Here is a 17456-nt window from a genome sequence, read left to right as displayed (position 1 = left end):
GGGGCCACAAAACATCTAAACTCATCATGAGGGGCCACTGTAGCTTGCAGGTCTGCGTAACCACATCCATAACCACATCCGTACCCACATCCGTACCCACATCCCCCAATCCCTCTTTTTATGGGGCTGCTACTCTCTGTTTATCACATATGAATAGTCACTTTAACTATACATTCATGTACATACTACCTCAATTGGGCTGACCAACCAGTGCTCCCGCACATTGGATAACCGGGCTATCTGCATTGTGTCCCGCCACCTACCACCCGCCAACCCCTCTTTAACGCTACTGCTTCTCTCTGTTCATCATATATGCATAGTCACTTTAACCATATCTACATGTACATACTACCTCAATCAGCCTGACTAACCGGTGTCTGTATGTAGCCTCGCTACTTCTATAGCCTAGCTACTGCATATAGCCTGTCTTTTTACTGTTGTTTTTTTGTTTACCTACCTATTGCTCACCTAATACCTTTTTTGCACTATTGGTTAGGGCCTTTAAGAAAACATTACACTGTAAGGTCTATTACACCTGTTGTATTCGGCGCACGTGACAAATACACTTTGATTTGATTTGAAACATGCAGTCAGAATTGCAAAGTCTTCTCTTCACCCCATGGCAAACTGTGCAGAATTGCAGAAAACTTGATTTGAAAGTACAACATTTTCTCTACATTTCCGGAAATGAAGTCTAAAAAGTATATTTTTTCTCTCTGCCTAAAAAAAAGTCTAAAAAATATATTCTGCTCGCACTTAAAGCTAGGGCCGTTAAAACTTCTTAGGGCTAGGCCACTTTTTTCTCAATTTCCTCCTGAATGACGTGCCCAAAGTAAATTGCCTGTTGCTCAGGCCCTGAAGCCAGGGAATGCATATAATTGGTATAATTGGAAAGAAAACAATTTGAAGTGTAGAAATGTAAAAATAATGTATATAACACAATATACAGTTGAAGTCAGAAGTTTACATACACCTTGGCCAAATACATTTAAACTCAGTTTTTCACAATTCCTGACATTTTATCCTAGTAATAATCCCCTGTTTTAGGTCAGTTAGGATCACCACTTTATTTTAAGAATGTGAAATGTCAGAATAATAGTAGTGAGAATGAATTATTTCAGCTTTTATTTCTTTCATTACGTTCCCAGTGGGTCAGAAGTTTACATACACTCAATTAGTATTTGGTAGCATTGCCTTTAAATTGTTTAACTTGGGTCAAAAGTTTTGGGTAGCCTTCCACAAGCTTCCCACAATAAGTTGGGTGAAGTTTGCCCATCCCTCCTGACAGAGCTGGTGTAACTGAGTCAGGTTTGTAGGCCATCTATTTTGTGAAGTGCACCAGTCCCTTCTGCAACAAAGCACCTCCACAACATGATGCTGCCACCCCCGTGCTTCACGGTTGGGATGGTGTTCTTCGGCTTGCAAGCCTCCCCTTTTTCCTCCAAACATAACGCTGGTCATTATGGCCAAACAGTTATATTTTTGTTTAATCAGACCAGAGGACATTTCTCCAAAATGTACGAGTTGCAAACCATAGTCTGGCTTATTTATGGCGGTTTTGGAGCAGCGGCTTCTTCCTTGCTGAGCGGCCTTTCAGGTTATGTCGATATAGAACAAGTTTTACTGTGGATATAGATACTTTTGTACCTGTTTCCTCCAGCATCTTCACAAGGTCCTTTGCTGTTGTTCTGGGATTAATTTGCACTTTCGCACCAAAGTCCGTTAATCTCTAGGAGACAGAACGCGTCTCCTTCCTGAGCGGTATGATGGCTGTGTGGTCCCATGGTGTTTATACTTGCGTACTATTGTTTGTACAGATGAACGTGGTACCTTCAGGTGTTTGGAAATTGCTCCGAAGGATGAACCAGACTTGTGGATGTCTACAACTTTTTTTCTGAGGTCTATGCTGATTTCTTTTGATTTTCCCATGATGTCAAGCAAAGATGCACTGAGTTTGAAGGTAGGCCTTGAAATACATCCACAGGTATACCTCCAATTAACTCAAATGATGTCAATTAGCCTATCAGAAGAGTCTAAAGCCATGACATAATTTTCTGGAATTTTCCAAGAATTTAAAGGCACAGTCAACAGTCATGACGTTGCCCTCTTTGGGTACAGCAAGCCCCATCCCCTTGAGTTTGAGTTTATTTTTTATTTTTACAGGGACAGTGCACATTAATCAACGTTTCAGTAAAAGTGCCGGTTTTAGCCAGCCGGCTAATTTTCAACCGCAGTCCCTGGGCAGGTTATTAAAAACAATTACAATATAGACAATAGCAGCATAGAACAAGCAAGACATAGCAACATAGGACAAGCAAGACATAGCATACAGACAGAGCAACATAGGACAAGCAAGACGTAGCATACAGACAGAGCAACATAAAACAAAAAGCAGCAAGACAAAATTCATAAAAGCAACAAAGTGTTTCCACACCTCACAAGCTACAGACAACAGACAACATGGAAAGCGGCAACACACAGCTAGGGACCATGTTCACAAATCTGATTGACCTTTAGCCATGTCTTCAAGCATTTTGTGAAAGTGTGATATGTGGTGCAGTTATGTGTGTCTGATGGCAGTGTATTCCAGACATGGGAAGCTCTCACAGAGAATGCAGATTTACTAAAGGTGCTTTTCCTTAGGGGAACTATACAGTCACCTCTCATGGCAGACCTTGTGGATCTGCTGCCATATGTCTGGGTTTTCTGTTTAACAAAAATATTGAGTGGAGGGGGAGCCAGGCCATTAAGGATCTTGAATACAAGACATGCGTCGGTGTATTGCACAAGATTTTCCCAACTCAAGAGCTCATGCTTTCTAAGGATGTGACAATGATGATGGCTATTGGGCTTCCTATCAAGCACTTTGAGAACCTGTTTGTAGACAGACTGAATAGGTTTTAATGTTGTACAGCAAGCTTGGGCCCAACTAGTCAAGCAGTATGTTAAGTGGGGGAGTATCATAGATTTGAAGTACAGTTTTGCTACCTCTGTAGTCAAACAATTTCGTATAAATCGGAAATTAGCTAGGTTGAATTTAGTTATTTGAATTACCTTTTTCACATGCTTTTTAAAGGAGAGGTTGGAATCAAGTATGATGCCAAGGTACTTAAAATCGGATACCACCTGGAGCTTCTCCCCTGACACTTCTCCCTGTCTCCTACACCCAGGCTGCTGTGGTCAGAGAAAGGTCGTAAACTCCTGGAGGAGATGATCTCCTCATGGCCACAGTATAGAGACAGAGTGAATTTTCATAGAGAACAAAGGAATTTCTTCCACCTCACAGAACTTGAGGTCCGAACAACATTTATGTTTTGGAGAAGGTCTGGTCTGTTTGGTACAATTTTGTGAAACTCATTGGAAACAATACGACCACATTACCATAACGCTGTGTACACGATAGCCTCAGATATGAGGCTTACATCTATTTGTTATATAAGATGAATTAGTGTGGATGATACTGTTTGTGAAATTGTGTAATGTGATTTTGGACTGTTTAACCTTTTGTGTGTAGGGGGCAGTATTTTTGTTTTTGGCTAAAAAACGTACCCATTTGAAACTGCCTATTTCTCAGCCCCAGAAACTAGAATGTGCATATTATTGTCAGATTAGGATAGAAAAAAACTCTAAAGTTTCCAAAACTGTAAAAATATTGTCTGTGAGTATAACAGAACTGATATTGCAGGCGAAAACCTGAGGAAAATCCAATCAGGAAGTGCCTCTTATTTTGAAACCTCTCTGTTCCTATGCATGCCTCCATTTAAAGGGATATCAACCAGATTCATTTTCTATGGCTTCCCTAAGGTGTCAACAGTCTTTAGACATAGTTTCAGGCTTTTATTCTGAAAAATGAGCTTGAAAGATTACATTGCGTAAGTGGATAGGTGGGGGCTCTCAGAGTGAGTTTTGCGCTACAGAGTAAAGCGGCCATTGTTCCTCCCGGTGTTATTGAAAAACCTACACACTCGGTTGATATATTATCGAATATAGATTTTAAAAACAACCTGAGGATTGATTATAAAAAACATTTGACATGTTTCTGTGGACATTTTGGATATTATTTGGAACTTTCGACTGCATTGTCGTGACCCGCGCTTTCCTGTCGGGGGATCATTTTCGTCAGCAACCGCTGAATAGCATAGCGCAACAGTCAAATAATATTACAAAAAAATATTCATATTTAGGAAATCACAAGTGCAATATTGCAAAACACAGCTTAGCCTTTTGTTAATCCACCTGTCGTCTCAGATTTTGAAATTATGCTTTACAGCGAAAGCAATCCAAGCGTTTGTGTAAGTTTATCGTAGCATAACATAACATTATGTACACTAAGCATTAAGTAGCTAGGTCACAAAAATCAGAAAAGCAATGAAAATAATTGTTTACCTTTGATGATATTCGGATGTTTTCACTCACTAGACTCCCAGTTACACAACAAATGTTCCTTTTGTTCCATAAAGATTATTTTTATACCCAAAATACCAACGTTTGTTTGTCACGTTATGTTCAGAAATCCACAGTAAAGAGCGGTCACGACATCGCAGACGGAAATTCCAAATAGTCTTCATAATGTCCACAGAAACATGTCAAACGTTTTTTATAATCATTCCTCAGGTAGTTTTTAAAATATATATTCGATAATATATCAACCGAGTGTGTAGGTTTTTCAATAACAGCGGGAGGAACAATGGCGGCTTTTTCACTCTGAGAACCCACCCTATCCACTTACGCAATGTGATCTTTCATGCTCATTTTTCAAAATAAAAGCCTGAAACGATGTCTAAAGACTGTTGACACCTTAGGGAAGCCAGAGAAAAAGGAATATGGTTGATATCCCTTTAAATGGAGGATAGGCATGCAAAGGAATAGAAGGGTTTCAAAATAAGAGGCACTTCCTGATTGGATTTTCCTCAGGGTTTCGCCTGCAATTTCAGTTATGTTATACTCACAGACAATATTTTGACAGTTTTGGAAACTTTAGAGTGTTTTCTATCCTAATCTGTGAATTATATGCATATTCTAGCATCTGGTCCTGAGAAATAGGCCGTTTACTTTGGGAACGTTATTTTTCCAAACATAAAAATAGTGCCCCCTAGCTTCAAGAGGATATTATTAACAAGAAATGTGTGGAGTGGTTGAGAAATGAGTTTTAATGACTCCAACCGAAGTGTATGTAAACTTCCAACTTCAACTGTATATGGTAGGAGAAAATCCAAAGAAAAACCAACCTGAATTTTTTTGAGAGACCAACCTCTTAGAAAGGCAAGTAAAAGGTCATATTGAAAATTATCTCCCTGGATGCAATTCCTGTCAGTAGTCTATGTTCAAGGTTTCAGGCTTTTGACTTCAAAAACTAATAAGGAATATGAGTTTTAGTACAGGGACACAGTCTTGGAAATTCGTGTTTGCGCGCGCCATGAAGACAGTACACACCTGCTAAAATCGGTTTCCTACTGAACATACTTCTTTCCATAAGAAATATTATAGTTTGATTACATTTTAGGGTATCTGAGGAGTAAATAGAAACGTATTTTGACTTGTTGTAACAAAGTATAGGGGTAGATTTTCTGATTCCTTTCTCTGCATGTTAATTGAATTGATTACTCAAATATATGGCGCCAAATAAACTGACTTTTTGGGATATAAAGATGGATTTTATCTAACAAAATGACACTACATGTTGTAGCTGGGACCTTATGGATGACAAATCAAAGGAAGATTTTCAAAAAGTAAGTGAATATTTAATTGTTTTTGTGAATGTATGAAACCTGTGCCGGTAGCGGGACACCTATCCCTAAGAAGGGCCGTTAATAAAGAAACAGGTACTCCTATATGCTTAGTTATTTATGTAACTTTAGCTGTGATACAAATGTTGGGCTAGATGTTTTGATTGTTAATGCATTTTAAGGCTGAATGATGCAACTCAAATTATTATTTGAAAAAAGTCGCATGAAAGGCATGAGCTCTGCATTTTTTGCGCAGGCTATACACACTTCATTAGTCTCTCATTCACAATTTGAGAAGCACTTCATAATGCCTAGAATTTCCCCTTTGTGTGTCCATAATGCCCCTAAAAATTCCATGCCTTTTGCAGCTAGTAGCCATTATGCCCTTGGGCTAAATATAATAATTATAATTCCCTTCTCCCCGCTGCATGCTGAAGCACCTCTCATTCACATGGCTCTTTCTCACAGGCTACAAGTGAAGACAGACACATCGGGTATGCAACTGCGCGCGTCCTTATCAAAAGTTGACCTATTGTGCGAGAAATAAATATTCCAAACATAGTCTGGGACAGTTGTGGGATGCAACATGTGTATGTATGCCAGTTAGGCCACTTTAGTTGTGATACAAACCTTATCAAAACATATAGGCCTATGGGCTAGGCGACATGAGGTGTGCGACTATGATTTTAAAAAGCATGTGCTGTTTGCCTTAAGCTGGGCATCATTCACAAGTGATAATATATAATTCACAAGTAAAAGGCTAATATTGTCACCCATCAAACTATTCTTGATTTGATCTTGTCTTTACATATACTAAATAATATATGTGTGACATTTGTTTTGATTTAAAATTGACTATTTTCATGAGCCTGTCTCAAAACTGTGTCAACAGAAAACAAATACATGTCTGCTATGCACTTACAGTGCCTTCTGAAAGTATTCAGACCCATTGACTTTTTCCACATTTTGTTAGTTTACATCCTTATTCTAAAATGGATTAAATAAAAAAAATCCTCAGCAATCGACACACAATGCCCCATAATGACAAAGCAAAAACAGGTTTTTAGAACCTTTTGCAAATGTATTGCAAATAAAAAACAGAAGTACCTTATTTAAATAAGTACTGTTTTCAGCCCCATTGCTATGAGACTCTATATGTAGCTCAGGTGCATCCTGTTTCCATTAATCATCCTTGAGATGTTTCAACAACTTGATCAGTGTCCACCTGTCTATGAGGTCCCATAGTTGACAGTGAATGTCAGAGCAAAAACCATGCAATGAGGTCGAAGGAATTGTCCTTAGAGCTCCGAGACAAGATTGTGTCGAAGCACAGATCTGGGGAAGGGTACCAAAAATGTCGACAGCATTGAAGCTCCCCAAGAACACAGTGGCCTCCATCATCCTTAAATGTAAGATCTTCGGAACCACCAATACTCGTCCTAGAGCTGGCCGCACAGCCAAACTGAGCAATCGGGGGAGAAGGGACTTGGTCAGGGAGGTGACAGAGCTCTGACAGAGCTCTAGAGTTCCTCTTTGGAGATTGGACAATCTTCCAGAAGGACAACCATCACTGTAGCACTCCACCAATAAGGTCTTTATGGTAGAGTGGACAGACGGAAGCCACTACTCAGTAAAATGCACATGACAGCCCGCTTGGAGTTCGCCAAAAGGCACCTAAAGAGTTGCAGACAATAAGAAACAAGATTATTTGGTCTGATGAAACCAAGATTGAACTCTTTGGACTGAATGCCAAGCATCACGTCTGGAGGAAACCTGGCACCATCCCTACGGTGAAGCACGGTGGTGGCAGCATCATGCTGTGGGAATGTTATTCAGCAGCAGGGACTGGGAGAATAGTCAGGATCGAGGAAAACATGAACAGAGCAAAGTACAGATAATTCCTTGATGATAATCTGATCCAGAGCGCTCAGGACTTCAGACTGGGCTGAAGGTTCACCTTCCAACAGGACAATGACCCTAAGCACACAGCCAAGACAATGCAGGAGTGGCTTCTGGACAAGTGTCTGAATTTCCTTGAGTGGCCCAGCCAGAGCCCAGACTTGAACCCGATCGAACATCTCTGGAGAGGCCTGAAAATAGCAATGCAGCAATGCTACCCATCCAACCTGACATAGCTTCAGAGAATCTGCCCAGAAGAATGGGAGAAACTCCCCAAATACAGGTGTGCCAAGCTTGTAGCGTCATACCCAAGAAGACTCAATGCTGTAATCACTGCCTAGGTGCTTCATCAAAGTATTGAGTAAAGGGTCTGAATACTTATGTATATGTGCTATTTAAGTTTTTTGCTTTGTCATTATGGGGTATTATGTTTAGATTGATGAGGAGAAAAGGGGTCTGAATGCTTTCCGAAGGCACTGTAAATTGCGAATGGAGAACACTTTTCTCGTGGTTTATTATCATGCCAGCCAGTTCGGCTATACTCCTGTTTTAAAGAAAAGCAATGTGCTTAATATTAGGAAGGTTGAGAAATAAATATAGTAGTCCTAGCCTATAGAAAGTTGATGGGATTCTCATCTTTTTAAAAGAGGCCATCACTGTTTTCTTAAGCAATTGCATAGCCTATAGAAATGTTGCACACCATGGGCTCATGAAGTGTTTGATTCGATTTTCAAATACATTTGCATTGATGTCAGAGTGATTAGAGGGACAATATAGTGCTGAATACCAGGCAGTTAGCACGTTTGGTAGGCTACTAATTACCATCAGCAGCATCAGAGCTTGGAGAATCTTAATTACAGTGACTAAACAGTCACATGGAATTTGACTGCTATCATGACTCGTGACCGCTGGTGTGGCGGTAATACGGTCACCATAACAGCCCTACCTCCAACTGTTGGTGGGTTTTACTGCAATACTGTCCCAGCCTCTTACAACACAAGCACTGAGCACGATCCTGACATAGCATCTCCCTCAGTGACAGGCTGGTCTGTGATTCCCTATGTGACCCCGTGTAAGCATGGCAGCATGGCACTGACCCCCATCAGCTTGCTGTGCAGGGCCACCAGCACAGCCAGTGGGCCAGAGACAGAACCAACGGCAGTAGCTAATCTAATCACCATGGCTGCTGTCAGAGAGCCTCATGTCAGCCTGAGCCTCCACACGTCTCACCATCGAGTTCTGTGGAGCTGGCTGCCTGCTGGACACATTCAGTATTATATTCCGTGAACCAAATGGTGTTTTAACAGTGTAATTCTGAAGGTAGTGGTAAACTATGTTTTTTTGTAATCAAGCATTTTCTACGAATGACAGGTTTGTGTTTATGTATTAGTTTAATTGTAGTGTGAGTCGTAGGAACAGTGTCTTTTGGATAGCACTTTATTCTTCCATTATACAAGGGGAACGTAAATGTGTATTTTGTGCAATCTATATTTTTGAGTGTGGCCTCTCCACAGGGCTGGACGGTGATTCCTGAGGCTCCCAGCAGCTGTCCAGTAAAGAGGAATGAAACCATTCCAGCTTGAGAAGGTAAATGGGAAGCTTTAATCATGAAAATGTAATCGACTCTCTCACCGCTGGAGGGGATGATTAAAACAGGGATGGGATGGAGGTCTTGTCTTTGTTCAGTAGAGTCCAATTAAAGTGAAACTATGCCAAAAATCACATACCAGGGATAGACTACCAAAGTCATTTGGATGAAATAGATGAATGGTCTAAGTCACTGACGACAACTGAGATCTGTTGACTAGTGTACCAAACCAAATAGTGTTGATGTGTTTGCCCCATTGCGGTACGTCTTGTTTTTGTTTTTTACATTGAAGCAGACAAGTAATGTGATTGTGTAGGTGGTGTGAGTTTAGTAGTGCATCAATACATAAATCAGTGTGTAAATGTGTGCATGCACGCCTGCTTATGTGAGTGTATGCCTACAGTATGTGGTGTGAGCGTTTGTAAGAGTGTGAAGCAACCTTCCAAATGATGTTCTGTTGTTTATCCCAGTACCTGTCAAAACTGTCAAGGTGAATTTAGACTCAGAGGGGGGTAAAGGAGAGTTTACTCAGTCAATAATTCCTTCAATCCTTCCCTCTAGAAAATGATCCTTCTCAACGTCTTGCCAGAGACAATTTCCAACAGTGCAAAAGACAAGCAAGAGAATATCTACAAGACTCATCTTATATTTTAAATGAAAGAAATCAACAAGTTTCATATTCCCTTCATATTCTTAACATTGGCTCCGACAAAAAATCTAAAAGTTAAAATATAACGAAACAGATTTTGATATAATAAAATACATGAACCAAAACAAACACAATAGTAAAACAACTATCTTGCCGATCACAGGTCAGTGACTAAGTAAGTGATACAAATACATTAGTTCATAGGCCTAATAGAGATGATCTCTGTGATACTGTATTTACAAATATAACGGTGTAAACAACATGAAACTAAAGCGTGTTAGTCTCAGTGAGAGTGTCTATGTAACCTAGAAGTGCTTCCAGACAGGGAATGTGTAAGAGATAAGAGAGAGTAATTCCATTACACTGATCCCTAGTCTGCTGAAAGCACCTCACAGCCACTTGTGTTCATCTACCTGCCACTGTTGCAGCTCGTGAGCTTGTTGCCACGGTAACCACAGTTTGACGCCAAGGCTGTGTAGGAAGGCAGAAGCGACACTTGAAAATGGGCAAACCACTGTAAATATGTACATGTTTACTGAGATACCGTGGCGTATTCATCTTTTCCTCCTATGGCAGCTGTTGTACCTGTGCCTGTACCTGTTGTTGTTGTCATTTTCAACTCTCCTTTAAAGTTTGGAAGATTTGCATAAAGCTGTGCATTTTGAGAGAATTAGCAAGTGCTTAGGCAGAGACCCATGCACCCAAGCAGTGTTGATGATCATGGAGAGGGAACTGATTAGATTTTTGGATGGAATGGGATTGTAGTGTGTGGGTATTTGAGTTGGAGTATAGGCAAGGGAGAAACATAATCATGCTTTATTTTGCCTTTTCGACTTCCCTGCACAAAACAGAGTGAAATTATTTAAAATATAGAACTCACATAAAAAATATAAAAATATTAATTTCATTCCCCAAGAAAAATTGTAATTGAATTGTCCCTGAGGAAACCTTTATTTAGAAATGTTGTGTATTGACAATACATCCTATTTGATTGGGTAACATTTAACTTTGGACATACCCTCTCTTTCTGTGTGTCTCTTTATACCCAACAGAGTCCTTGAGGGTGGTTCCATACACAGTAGCAACAAATGATACTGGATAAATCAATCAACTCTATTAACACATCTGTTCAATAATGTATACAGTGCCTTGCGAAAGTATTCGCCCCCCTTGAACTTTGCGACCTTTTGCCACATTTCAGGCTTCAAACATAAAGATATAAAACTGTATTTTTTTGTGAAGAATCAACAACAAGTGGGACACAATCATGAAGTTGAACGACATTTATTGGATATTTCAAACTTTTTTAACAAATCAAAAACTGAAAAATTGGGCGTGAAAAATTATTCAGCCCCTTTACTTTCAGTGCAGCAAACTCTCTCCAGAAGTTCAGTGAGGATCTCTGAATGATCCAATGTTGACCTAAATGACTAATGATGATAAATACAATCCACCTGTGTGTAATCAAGTCTCCGTATAAATGCACCTGCACTGTGATAGTCTCAGAGGTCCGTTAAAAGCGCAGAGAGCATCATGAAGAACAAGGAACACACCAGGCAGGTCCGAGATATTGTTGTGAAGAAGTTTAAAGCCGGATTTGGATACAAAAAGATTTCCCAAGCTTTAAACATCCCAAGGAGCACTGTGCAAGCGATAATATTGAAATGGAAGGAGTATCAGACCACTGCAAATCTACCAAGACCTGGCCGTCCCTCTAAACTTTCAGCTCATACAAGGAGAAGACTGATCAGAGATGCAGCCAAGAGGCCCATGATCACTCTGGATGAACTGCAGAGATCTACAGCTGAGGTGGGAGACTCTGTCCATAGGACAACAATCAGTCAGTCGTATATTGCACAAATCTGGCCTTTATGGAAGAGTTGCAAGAAGAAAGGCATTTCTTAAAGATATCTATAAAAAGTGTTGTTTAAAGTTTGCCACAAGCCACCTGGGAGACACACCAAACATGTGGAAGAAGGTGCTCTGGTCAGATGAAACCAAAATTGAACTTTTTGGCAACAATGCAAAACGTTATGTTTGGCGTAAAAGCAACACAGCTCATCACCCTGAACACACCATCCCCACTGTCAAACATGGTGGTGACAGCATCATGGTTTGGGCCTGCTTTTCTTCAGCAGGGACAGGGAAGATGGTTAAAATTGATGGGAAGATGGATGGAGCCAAATACAGGACCATTCTGGAAGAAAACCTGATGGAGTCTGCAAAAGACCTGAGACTGGGACGGAGATTTGTCTTCCAACAAGACAATGATCCAAAACATAAAACAAAATCTACAATGGAATGGTTCAAAAATAAACATATCCAGGTGTTAGAATGGCCAAGTCAAAGTCCAGACCTGAATCCAATCGAGAATCTGTGGAAAGAACTGAAAACTGCTGTTCACAAATGCTCTCCATCCAACCTCACTGAGCTTGAGCTGTTTTGCAAGGAGGAATGGGAAAAATTTCAGTCTCTCGATGTGCAAAACTGATAGAGACATACCCCAAGCGACTTACAGCTGTAATCGCAGCAAAAGATGGCGCTACAAAGTATTAACTTAAGGGGGCTGAATAATTTTGCTCGCCCAATTTTTCAGTTTTTGATTTGTTAAAAAGGTTTGAAATATCCAATAAATGTCGTTCCACTTCATGATTGTGTCCCACTTGTTGTTGATTCTTCACAAAAAAATACAGTTTTATATCTTTATGTTTGAAGCCTGAAATGTGGCAAAAGGTCGCAAAGTTCAAGGGGGCCGAATACTTTCGCAAGGCACTGTATTTATACTTTACCAATGACAATGTATTTATATTGAAGACAGTTGACCAATCAAAATAGTATTGTGTCTTTGTGAGGAAAACTACACAGAGATGCCATTAAGTTGGTATGTCACTTCAAAAACCTCTCCCCTGTCCGTTGACTTAACACACACACACACACACACACACACACACACACACACACACACACACACACACACACACACACACACACACACACACACACACACACACACACACACAAACAATTGTTGATGGAAGTGATAACAAGCAGCATGGGCCCAAAGGTGGTCCACACAAACTCTACTTTAGCACCAGAGAGTGGACTCTACTTTAGCACCAGAGAGTGCACTCTACTTTAGCACCAGAGAGTTGAATCTACTTTAGCACCACAGGAGCTGTAGCGCTAATTAAAGGGATATGAAACCTTAAAAGCACATGAAGTCTTTGTTGGCTGTGCGTCATAGCTAACACATCACTACCACTGTGTTTAACTGGCAGGCTGATAGATGATGAGCTTCATGACAATACTTCCCACCAAACCTACTAGAGGAGAGACAATAAACAACATAGCAGTGAGCTGCTGGGTTGGACACTGTGCTTACAGTAAAGGTTTCTTAACAGGGATTAATATGAGGATCTGGCCAGTCTTCCAGGAATGTAGTATCTAAAGGAACAATCCTGTCTTGAGTTAGGAGCTCTTCACAACCCAAGAGGAGTGCAGAGGGAAGCAATGATTCTATCTCCCCTTTCCTCTCAGCGAACCATACTCATGTGAAAAGATGAAAAAAAGTCCTCCACATGATATCAGTATGGCTTTGGAACCTAAGCAAAACACGTGTAAAGTACTTGAGTGTACTAACAATACCTCTTATCGTAGATCTGATTGCTCTTTACAAGAATTCACAATTCACAATGACAAAGACAACCATGTTCACAATGACAAAGACAACCATGGATATGCCACCACTAGTGATGACATCAAACTTAACTAGGGCATCTGGTCTAGCTGTGTTGTGGTAACTATGGCAACGTGTGTGTGTGCAAGAGTTTATTATTGCTGAGAGCAACAACTGCTTCTGTTGGAAGTGTGAGGTCATCATCCCTGATGTGCTGCCTTTGCCTCTTCCCCAAAGTCCTCCGTCTCTGAACTGAGTACCCTGGCACAAAGTTGATTCGCTACATTCAGGGGCCCCGGGGAATCTAACCCTTTAACCAACATGGTGTGGAGGTCTGAAGCACTCCCCCCAGGATAAAGGCAGGTCATGTATGATGACTGCGGCCCTAATGATGAGATCTGTTTTTGTGGCTCCTACCCTCATCAAAGTTGCCCATCCCTGCCTTGAAGAATATATCAGATTTTCAGAATAGCTTGAAAAAAGCTTCTGTCGGGATTGCAATTGGACAAATGAGACCTTGCGTAGTAATCTATTGTGTTGAGAAAGTGTCGCTAGTGTGACATTTGAGTAACACATTTATTAAAAATGTCTTATACATGCACCATTATAACTAGCTTGCCATTGGGTTGCTACTGAAGCAATGGTTAAATTAAGATCCTGAGGTAAAACCAGTTGAGAACCAGTGCTGAAGGAGTTACTGCACCAGGAGGACTGCTCATTCAGTCACTGATGAATTATAGAGTGGCAAGCTATGTACCTAGAGAGATGCCGTACTGCTAGGTAGCGCACTAAGATTCTTATAAAGATGAAGCACATGAGTTGATACAGGTACATAAGACACTAACTGGAGCTCATCAATCAATACGTGGACTAATGTTTCACACACAGGGATACAGACAGGGATACATTGAAGGAAAGCGAACACAGTTTCTGTCGGACAAAATAGTATTGATGTCTCTTCTGTGCTTCAAGTCTGCAATCATGTTTATAGAGATGCCCATTTTAATGAGGATGTCTGATCCTTTAATCAAGCTCTCTCTCCCAGACCCAACTGACCCACATAGCCCCCTCTTCACAAATCAAACATCAAGATTCACTGTCTGTTTGATGTGTTTTCTGGATTTACAGAGATGCTAATAATCTTTAAAAAGGGCTTATCTAAAGTTTTTTTTAAGACCTCTATAGAAACGGCTTTGAAGGCATTGAAGGCCACCATTGACGCTTGCATTTACAAGCCTGGCTTCAACCAATCAAAGGTTTCCTTTACAGACATGGGAAAAGACTATTGGTTTCTATGACTACAAAGTTGACACATCTTCTGTGAGCATCTTAACAGCCTGGAAAATAAAAAATATCTTAATAACATAACAAATTCAAGTTCGGTTGAGAGCTATTACCATTCTACACATGTGCTTCAATCCATTGAATACACATTGTGTGTGAGAGAGTGAGAAACGGGGATAAGAGAAGAATTGAACTTAATGCTCTCATCACCATTGTTTGTGTATGTAATTGTCATACATTTTTGATCATTTAGAATTTGAGCAGATTCAATAAAAAACTATGAATGGACACACATGGAATGAAAAAAAGCCTGTGTTGACTGGATGCATGCAGCCATGGTTACATACTGAAGGAACAGCAGCGCTAGTGTAACAGTTAAACTGTAGACCGTTCCCTCGCCCACCCAGGGCGGCCCTTGCAGAGCAAGGGGAACCACTACTTCAAGGTCTCAGAGCAAGTGACGTCACCGATTGAAACGCTATTTAGCGCGCACCACCGCTAACTAGCTAGCTGACTTTTCACATGAAACACCCTTGTGTGAATAAAGTAAAAGGAATGATAGGAAAAACACACCATGTGACAAGTGGTGTGATTGTAATTATCTTCAGAGAAATTTAAGTTAAGGAGCATAAGGCTCACTATTTTTTCCAACCTACTCCCCATCTATCGAGCACAGCTGCCAACGTTGGGAGACAGGCGTTCTAATTGAATTATGGCTGTGTTACTAAAGGGCAGAGAGAGAGAGACACACGTCTCCAATGCAGGTTGGCAAGCACGCTCCTTAGAGGAAGTGGATGGCAGTTTGCAAAGTGAGTTGGTGTTTCCTAGGAGAAAAGTATTTCCCAACATGGGGCTCAAACCTACGACCCTGAGATTAAGAGTTTCATCAAATCAAATGAAAATGTATTTGTCACATGCGCTGAATACAACAGGTGTAGACCTTAGAGTGAAATGATTATTTACAAGCCCTTAACCAACAATGTTTTAAGAAAATACCCATGTGAAAGTAACAAATAATTAAACAGCAGCAGCAAAATAACAATTTCCGAGGCTATATACAGGGGGTACCGGTAAAGAGTCAATGTGCGGGGGCACTGGTTAGTCGAGGTAATTGAGGTAATGCCTGCACCTGTTATTGTTGTGGAGAATCGTTTCAAAATATAACACTTACAAGAACTTGTGAATTCAATATAGGCTTTTAATACAAACCCTTTTCCAGAGCACTGGCTCTGTATTTATACACTGTATTTATACACACACTGCCTATGAGTCCATTCCATATGTTTATGAAGTTACTTCCCTCAGGTCATCTGCCACCATTATCTTTCAGTTCAGGCTTCCTATTTGTTCATGCCCAATAACGCCTGTATCCGCTCTTGATTAGATTACAATGGTGGCAGGACCCTTTCATGTCCTAAGAATGATATATGTACTATGTCTATAGTCCATCAGTTGGTCATTTGGCTGACCCCCTCCTTTGTGTGTCCCTCTGACCTCGGTATGTCCAGCTGTCCTATGCACTCATGGCCTTGATTTGGTTTCCTGTCCTCTACAATAGACAATGCATTTTACCCTAAACATTTATGCATTTTATGGCTTTGGCCATTACGTCTGTTATTTCTTGGTTTCCTGTTTTTACCAGAATGGCAAATGCACTCTAAGTGTGTCCTCTTCCTCTTGTGGTCTAATGTACACCTTTGCTCTACAGTATTATGTTTGTCCCTATATGTACTGCTTGCTCCCACAAATCCCTCCTCTGGGGCTAATTAGCCCAAAAAACTACACTAAAAGGACATATAGGGTGGAGGCCAATACCAACAGTTGACAAAAACATTAACAAAAATAAAGCTTACAAATCACCTGGACCAAACATCTCCAATACATAAACAGAGATAGGAGTAAAATATCCAATTTGAAACATAAAACACTTACAAAACCCAACTAGACCAAACATCTCCAAACAATAACATAGATAGGAGTAAAACCTCTAGCCTGTAAAAAATAAAACACTTATAATCAATCATTGTATTGTGAAAAAGCAATGAGCATGTAGTATGCCCACACATCCAGAAACTATCAGCTATTCCTTAATCCTGATTCTTTAACATTTCAAGATATAATGTTACTTGAGTTATATTACCACATTTACCTTTGTGTTTCACAATCATTACTTCATCAAATTTACTAACTCCTGCAGTTTCTAACACCCAAATAGTTTATTCAATTAACTATAGTTAATACATCCCATTATCTCCATAGCTGTAGAAACATTCATTTTTTTTCTTTTTAGAATAGTAAACCTATCATTATGAGGATCATTCAATTCAGTTCTTATGTTGCACATTCATGTTCTCCCAACATATTTTTATTTAATTCACTTCTGCCTTTAGTGTTACTTAGTGGCAAACTGCATTCTATGTTACACAAAGGAATGTAGTATTTTCTCTGAATACATTGAACATTTTACATTTAACCCATTCTTCAAATGATGCAAGTTCAGGTACTATCAAAAGATCAGACAAAGGTGATTTGCTACACAAAATACAATTGTCCATCCTATGTTTATTTGCTGTATACTTAGCCCATTCGTACCACTCGTTCTTCACTACTTCTTCTCGTGTGGTGTCCTTGAGT

General features: G+C 40.1%; 1 protein-coding gene across 1 annotated transcript in view; it reads left to right on the top strand.

The window, feature by feature from the left end:
• Positions 1 to 9083: 9083 nt before the first annotated feature.
• LOC110494675 (caM kinase-like vesicle-associated protein) overlaps positions 9084 to 17456 on the top strand; it is a 187808-nt gene continuing 179435 nt past the window's right edge. Inside the window, exon 1 of the mRNA XM_090206294.1 lies at positions 9084 to 9212. The gene's annotated coding sequence lies outside the window, so the exon portion shown is untranslated. The remainder of the gene's footprint in view (positions 9213 to 17456) is intronic.

Source organism: Oncorhynchus mykiss, chromosome 17, assembly GCF_057628025.1.
Source record: "Oncorhynchus mykiss isolate SJ-2025 chromosome 17, ASM5762802v1, whole genome shotgun sequence".
Taxonomy (NCBI): Eukaryota; Metazoa; Chordata; class Actinopteri; order Salmoniformes; family Salmonidae; genus Oncorhynchus; species Oncorhynchus mykiss.
The sequence above is the reverse complement of the archived record's forward strand: the minus strand, read 5'-3'. Positions and strand labels throughout refer to the sequence as shown.